The sequence below is a fragment of the Agelaius tricolor genome, unplaced genomic scaffold, assembly GCF_023055355.1.
Source record: "Agelaius tricolor isolate 1412-34295 unplaced genomic scaffold, bAgeTri1.0.p SCAF_62, whole genome shotgun sequence".
NCBI classification, from domain to species: Eukaryota; Metazoa; Chordata; class Aves; order Passeriformes; family Icteridae; genus Agelaius; species Agelaius tricolor.
In genome coordinates this window covers 717,774-725,472 of record NW_027269322.1, presented here as the reverse complement: position 1 = coordinate 725,472, position 7,699 = coordinate 717,774, and the positions used below count along the sequence as shown (strand labels likewise).

Here is a 7,699-nt window from a genome sequence, read left to right as displayed (position 1 = left end):
GCTCATTTTCCCTTTCTGCACTTCAAGTAATTCCTGATTGTTTTTCTTCGTTCCTCTTTTATACAACTTCACATCTACCGTCAGCAAGATGTTACTGTCGATGGGAGTCGGGCAGTTACAGCGCCAGCGCTGCTAGCTGATCTTGAACTTTCTCCCCGGTGGTTTTCTGTTTGCCTGCAGACCGAAACCTTCTTGAAGCTGCGAATACGTGACAACCTTTACGCTTCCTCAAAACCAGAACTTTAGCCGCCGAGAGGAAGCGCCCCGGGCTCCCCGTGCCGCGCTGTCCCTCGCAGCGCTTCCCCCATGGCAGGTGGGGCCGCTTCGTCCCGCTCGGGGCCCGAAACCAACGGGACGGCTGCGGGAAACACCCCCGCGGAAACTGCCCCCAGAAACTGCCCCTCAGAAACTGCCCCTCAGAAGCAGCCCCGCGGAAACTGCCCCCAGAAACTGCTCCCAGAAACTGCCCCTCAAAAACTGCCCTCAGAAACCGCCCTTCAGAAACTGCCCCCAGAAACAGCCCCGCGGAAACAGTGCCGCAGTAGCCGCTCGGGACGGCGGGGGAAGCGCACCTTGCGCCGGTTGCGCGGGGCTCAGCGCACCCTGCCCGACTCGCCCGGGGCCGGGGCCGGGCAGGGCCGGGGCTGGGGCGGGCGAGCCGCGGGCCCCGCCCCGAGCCCGGCTAGCCGCGGCGAGGCAGTGCCGGCAGCATGAGGAGCGGCGGCGCCGCTGCAGCCGCTGGGTCCGCGGGACAGGCGCAGCAGGTGCGGTGGGGCTGGGCGGGGAGGGGAGCGGGGCACGGAGCGGGACCCACGGCCTGGCGCCGGGCACGGGGGTCCCTCCGTGGGCGGCCGGGAGGGACGGAGGGAGCGCCCCGAACCGGGCTCTGCTCCGCGGGCGGCAGCGCTCGGGGCCGGCCGGGCCGTGCCGTGCCGGGCTGAGCCGAGCCGTGCCGAGCCGAGCCGAGCCGGGCTGTGCCGTGCCGAGCCGTGCCGGGCCGAGCCGAGCCGTGCCGGGCCGGGCCGAGCCGAGCCGGGCCGAGCCGTGCCGGGCCGAGCCGTGCCGAGCCGTGCCGGGCCGAGCCGTGCCGAGCCGTGCCGGGCCGAGCCGAGCCGTGCCGGGCCGAGCCGAGCCGGGCCGTGCCGAGCCGAGCCGGGCCGTGCCGAGCCGGGCCGTGCCGAGCCGGGCTGAGCCGTGCCGTGCCCCACCGGCGGGTCCGTGTGCGGCGCTCCCGGAACCCTCCCGGACGGTGGCACCGCGCTGGCTCGGACGGCCACGCAGGAGAAGTCAAAATAATCTTTTCGCTCTGTGAGTAGCCTGCGATTAAGGCAGCCGAGCGCTTTCCCAACGTGTTACAACGTTGGAGCGGGCTGTTAGTTTGGACGCGTCCTAATGAGTGTGTTAATCAGCGTAACATCCTTCTCTGCTCACCTTTTGGGCTAATTGAGAATGGCATCTGCCGAGTTTCTCTTTGCGCTTCGAAGTGTTTGTTAATAGCGATTAATTAATAGCGATTGTCTTGTCGTGTTCATTCTAAAACATTCATGTTTTTCATGTCTAAATTCAGCATGTGACTTGAATTCAGATAGCTGCCCCGTGGAGTGGTGATTGTACGTTTATTTGCCCCTATGCCTGTAAGGTTGAGCCAGTATCAAAAAGCTTTAAGTTCTCTCTCAAGTTTATTGAAACAGATCTGGAGGTCTCTGTCGTCTTTAAAAGCTGTTCACAATTGGCAACCTTGTTGGTGCCTTCAGCCAAAATGAGATCTGAGCATGGAAATTGAACTGCATTCTTGTATCTAAAGATGGTCCCTTGCAGGTCAAAATGTAGGCATGTTGGCATGGACAGGAAACTTCATGGCAGCGTGAACTTTTTTTTTTTTTTTCCCTGCCTTTCTTTCTGCCTTTCTTTCTCTGTAGAGACTCTAAACCTTTCAGTAAGGTGGAGCAGTGCAGTCCTCTGCTGCCAGTCCCAGCTGGGGTGTAGCTGCCCCCTCTCTGACTCTGCTTTTGGTTTTGAGGAAGTTCTTAATCTCTCTGTGACTCAGTGTTCTAATCTTTAAAATGGCTTAATAAGACTTGTCACGCTTGCCTCCCAGGGACATTAACATCTAATTGATGCTCACGAAGTGCCTTGATCTGGCAGAAAAGAGGGCATCTTGCTTCCCTCATTTCGCCACTTTATTTTGGGTGCTAATTACATTATATGGGTGGAAAACAGACTGGCTGACAACCGAACTGGAATTCATGTCTGTTATCATTGACACAGGCACTCTGAGTGTGTGCCCACTTATGCTTAGTTTGAGGTGTCCGGTGTTTCTCTAAAAACAGTGGGGTTTATCCTTTCTGGAGGATGAGAAATTGCACTGAAGCAGCAACAGACTTTTGCTCCTAACTATACACAGTTTTTTCTCTGTGTATTATGAGGTCAGTAAAGGTTTTAAGAATTAAAACTGTTGACTCAACTCTCAGCATGTCCCTGATCTTAAATCTTACTCCGCCTGAATCTTACCATAGTCTCCGTTTTTGTCATGTTTTACTTCTTTAGAAATAGAGAAAACATACAAATTTACAGTTCTTTGCTTGAAAATACAAGCCTTAGAGTATAAAATGTATCTTTTTAACCGTTTTACTTGCGGCTCAAAGGAGTAATTAGCCACTTTACTCCCGTGACTTAAATCTTGCCCCATCTCCTCCTTATCGCTGCTGCCTCCCCCTCGGGCAGATAGCAGAGCCTGCGGTGGCAGTAGCAGGGCTCTGGCATGATGGGGTCACCATTAACACACACCTGAAGACATCAGCAGTGTTCATAAATCAGCTGATGTGAGTGGGCACCCTGCCTTAACAGCACCGGCACCATGGGTTTTTTCACCTAAAGCTTGGGGTTGCAGAATTCCCAGTCCTTTCCCTACATTTGGTTCCTCTGTAGGGCAGGTCTCTGTGCTGGGAGGCTGCTTTTGTGACACGGCATTTGGCTCATCCCTTTGGTTCACTTCTCCTTTTCACCATTGTTGCTTCAGAATTGTCCTTCCCCGTGCTAAATGGACGTGCAGCGTTGATACCTGACAGCCTCGATGGACTTTGATCAACCAGCGTTGATACCTTTTAAAGCACTGTTTGATGTTTGTTTGTGCTGTTCTTTTCATGGTACTAGGAAAAAACATTGCAGCTGCATCTCAGAGTATGTGTGTGGTGGAGGGATGAAGTTCTGCATGGAAACTGAAGCATTCTTCATTCCACTTCTTCTTGCCGTGTGGTCTGCCACAGTGATGTGACTTTGCCTGCCCTGTCTGTAAGATCAGGAGACTTTTCAACAAATTAGTATAAAGGAAAGCATGTAAAAATGGGAAGTTGTCTCTGTTTCACTCTGAATTTCTTTTTTGCTTGTTTTTAGTTAATTGCCTCAATGTTGCTCTGAAGTTGTATGGCATTACCAGATCCCTGACATCAGTGCTGCTGTTTGTGGGGAGATCAGATTTCCTTCAGTTTCGCCTAGAATCTAGACAGATGATCTGAAAAGGTTTTGTTTTTATTAAGATATGCTGAAGCAGGGTTTTCTAGTCTCCTGTCGATATCCCATTCCTTGTGGAGGTGAGGAGCCTATGTTTTGGCTGGAGATGTTCTTTAAGTGTAAGAAACCAGAAAACAGGAGAGGTGATTGCTCCCCAGTTTCTTCATGAGTATGCTTGAAGTCTTTCACCTCTTTTAGCGCATACCTTGTATCTGCTCCAGCTGTCTCACTGCTCGAGTATTTTATAACTAGTACCTTGAAAAGGGGAAAAAAAGGGAAAACTTTGAAATGCTATATGTTTCCCATTGGGACTCTCCCACGTGGCTGTGACATTTGTTGTGAATGCCTGGTAACCTGTGTCTGTTTCTTTGCCTCACTCTGGTTCCCCTGGTGTCAGCAGAAAAGCTCTCTCCTCCTAGTGGAAGAGGCTTTGCTTCTTAAGGGCATGGTGTGTTTTGATTCCCTTGAAATGAAGACAATTTCAGGTATCTGAAACTGAGATCTGCCTCCCAGTGGTCCTTCTGTTTTCTCAGCTTGCTCACGTGTTGGATCCAGAGTCAAGGAGCTACAGAAAGGCTGAGGGGTTGCTTTCTGTGTCTGTGCTGGCAGCCTGGCTTGCATGCATCTCTGGAATAGATGTGTACCTGTACAATAGGAATTTGGGGTGTGAGTTTTGTGTGTGAGCAAATTCTTGGCTGCACCTTTCCTGTTCGAGCTCTTTCTGTGTGAGGAGCCCATGAACTTGAAAAGTACAGCCTCCTCTCTGTGTCTGGCAGCTCAGCTGTGCAGGGAGGGCACACTGCTTGTTTCTCATCACTGGGACCAGTTTTAGAGGTGTTTATACAGCAAACTGACTCTTTCAGAAGTAGTTCAGGGTACATTAGTCTGATTCTGGAAAATATAGGTATTCTAAATTAAGGCTATTAAGTGTCCACTGATTCAGTGACTGTGCAGATACACAGTTAATATTGTATTGTGACACATTCTGAAAATTGCTGTGTTTATTTTTGACCTGGAGAAGATGACTAACTCTTTCATGTATGCATAGTTACATTTACAAGCAAGTAAAAACTTACCCAAAATTATCTTTAGACTCCTAGTTCCATGAAAGGAAAAAAATTCAGACTTGTCCCTAACTCTGAGCTGTGTGTGCTATCAAGCCTTCTTTCTGCTCTGGGTTGATAACCCTGTTGGGTTTTCAGAGGTTTTATTTATCTCCTCCACATTTTTGTGGGCAGTTTACTGTGTGGGGAAAGGAACAAGAGCAACCCCATTCTGTGTTAGGAGAGGTAGGTGATTTAGAAATTTGAAAGACACTTTCTTTAGAAATTAGAAAGACACTACTGTGGTAGCTTATAATTAGTTAAATTCTGATTGTTCTTATTTCAATGTCCCAGTAACACTGATGTAATTAGGAGAAAACTTGGGTTTGTTTTTTCTTGCTTTTGGCCCCCTAGATTTGGGATGGCAAAACCTGGTGAGGCAGGTGGTGTATGGATTGTGTGATGGAATTACGTGGACTAGATTTAAACTTTTGTTCTTGGCTTTGGCCTCTCCTCTGCTGTGCTCTGGAGAAATAATGGCAGCGGTTTCTCCAATTTCTGCATTCAGCCAAGGGGACGTTACCAATTCAGCTTTTAAAATTACTGGGCCTGGCATTGTGTATTGTGGAGTTTTAGCTTCCTCAAAAGCAGTTTCTTTGGATCTGTTAGTCCACCATAAATCCTTCTCAGACCTTTTAAGCTTGCAGCTTATTGCCTGTTTAGACTTCAGTAATGCCCAAAGGGGTGCTACAGTTCATAATTAATTCTCTATTGCTGCCATTGCCAAGCATCAAAATAGAATTTCCTAAGCCATGCAAAATTTTTGTTGGGAATAAGCAGGGATGCTTTGTAATCAGCTTTAAATAGTCCTGTGGTAACCCATCAGCCCTTAGACCACCCATCCAGTACCAAAAGGGTACAAGAGAGCTGGAGAGGGACCTTTTACAGGGGCAGGTAGTGATAGGATGAGGGGTGATGGCTTTAAACTGAAAGAGGGCAGGATTAGATTAGCTATCAGGAAGAAATTCTTTGCTGTGGGGATGGTGAAACATTGGAACCATGATATTTTTATTATATAGTGTTACTTTTAGAAGACTAAGGACATTAAAATACCTGATTCTGATAACATATTTTGTCATTTTCATACCTGAATAGGTGATTCCCATAGCTAATTGGAAGATTTTAAATCTTCCAAGATTTTTTTTCCCGGCCTATGATGTGCAAATCATGTATGATGGAGTCCAGAGGAAAAAAAAAAAAGAAAAAAAAAAGAACAGTTTTGTTAACAGCAAAGCAGAAGGTGGAGCAGAAAACAAATTTTCCCCTCTCTTTGAGAAGACTCATGTTTGGCAGACAGTGGAATTCTTTTTTGTGTGTAATGGGATAAGAGTGTATTGCAAAGACCTTAATCTGTGTTATTGGCTGAGGTGAGCCCCATCTGTTAGTGGTGTCAGGGATGTGCAGTACCCTTGCCCTCTAAACTCATGCACACGGGGAGCAGCACAGAAAGATTTACAGAAACAAGTGCAGGCTCTGAAGGCAGTTGCTAAAAGCAAAGGGAGGAATTCAGAATGGAATGCAGTGTTCTCTGCTGACACCCTTTCTAGCTGAGGAAACCCTCTGGTTAAAGAACTTTACAAGATACTGGGTACTTTATGGTTTCTGCTCATTCATAGTTTGACATCCTTTCATACAGGTTCACCTGCTGTACATGCTTGTTATCAGGCTGGTTTTTATTGATTGTCTTTATGGCACCTTGTGGAATAACTTAAAATAGTAAACTGAGCTCATTAGAAGAAAAAATGGGCTTGTGTTGGGCTTGACTTCATGGTGGTAAATAGGCAGTCAGTGCTAATTACCCCCATGTCATCATTCACCCCAGCTGTGGGTCAGACACAGGATCTGCTTGTGCACTTGAATTGCCATTGCTTTGCTCCTTGCAGAGGCAGTAAAGGAGTGAGCATGCTGACACAAGAGCTTACTTCTCCAGGTCTCATTTCCATCCTAGGTGAACTCAAAGAACTTCTGATGGAATGTGATATCTGGGCTTGGATAATTTATGTGAACGAGTTCTCATTCAGATCTGATCTCCTGGCCTTCTGCTTGGTATTTGATTTTCCCCTTTTACTGAGTGCTACAAATTCCTATGGTTGCCACCAATGCAGCCAACTGTTTCTGTCAGTTCAGAAATTGTTTCAGTAATCACATGGCTGTAGGAACAGAAGAATATTGAAGTTTGGAGCCACTTTTAAGATTACAGAGTGTGAATGTGGAGTGTAGGTTCCTCCCATTTCTATCCATGGATTTTTAAAAGTAACAGCTGACACCCCTGTGTACAATATTTGTGTTCAGAACATTCATGTGCTTGACTGAATGTCAGAAACATGCACATGGTTAAGGCTTGGACATAAGCTCCATAAATATGAACTATTAGTGCATTCAAAAACTGAGTTTGTGGATGTAATCAAATACCTCTTGCTGTACTTACTCTCAGAAACCCTGCCCTTGCACCAAGTCAACATTAGGTGTCCCAAAAATGCATTAGGAAGAGCAAAGCTTGTGCAGAGAGCTAAATACATGACAGTGAACCTGTTCAGACAAAAGAAACCATCTTTCTGTTGGGGGGCTGTGTATGAGAGAGTAGAAGGGTTAGGGTGGTTAATTTTATTTTCTGGAAGTGAATAGCACACATTTTTCAGTGCACCAAGCAGGTATCACTCTGTTTGTGACCTGTTTCCTTGTGACAGCGTCGAGGAGCAGGGATTGGGTTGAATCTGTTGCCTGCACTGCTGGCACACAGCACTGTGTGATGCTGCCCTGCCATGGTGTATAAATAACCCTGTGTGGCACAGGGAAAGGGAGACAAGGTGCAAATATTCACTGGTGTGCTGGGCCTTGTCCTGGCTACTGGGATCTGTCTGGCACTGGGTATCTGAGCTGCAGCACAGGGGTGATGGCTAATACAGCACTATAGGAATGGGCTCTTTGTTGATGGAGTGACAAAACTGGCTTTTGTCTTTTCAAGAAAAGAAAAGAGCTCAGAAGTTTTTTTCTTTAATGAAATGAAAAGACACTTTATAGGATTTGGGGGACTTCACTTTAAACTTAAGGATAGCCAATTGGACAGAAGCTAAAAAGTCTTACTT

At 47.4% G+C, this 7,699-nt stretch overlaps 1 protein-coding gene across 7 annotated transcripts in view; it reads left to right on the top strand.

Moving 5' to 3' along the window:
* The first annotated feature begins 671 nt into the window (after window positions 1-671).
* MICAL2 (microtubule associated monooxygenase, calponin and LIM domain containing 2) overlaps window positions 672-7,699 on the top strand; it is a 121,869-nt gene continuing 114,841 nt past the window's right edge. For all 7 annotated transcript variants that reach the window (XR_011684300.1, XM_071456596.1, XM_071456595.1 and 4 more), the window contains exon 1: window positions 672-764. The gene's annotated coding sequence lies outside the window, so the exon portion shown is untranslated. The remainder of the gene's footprint in view (window positions 765-7,699) is intronic.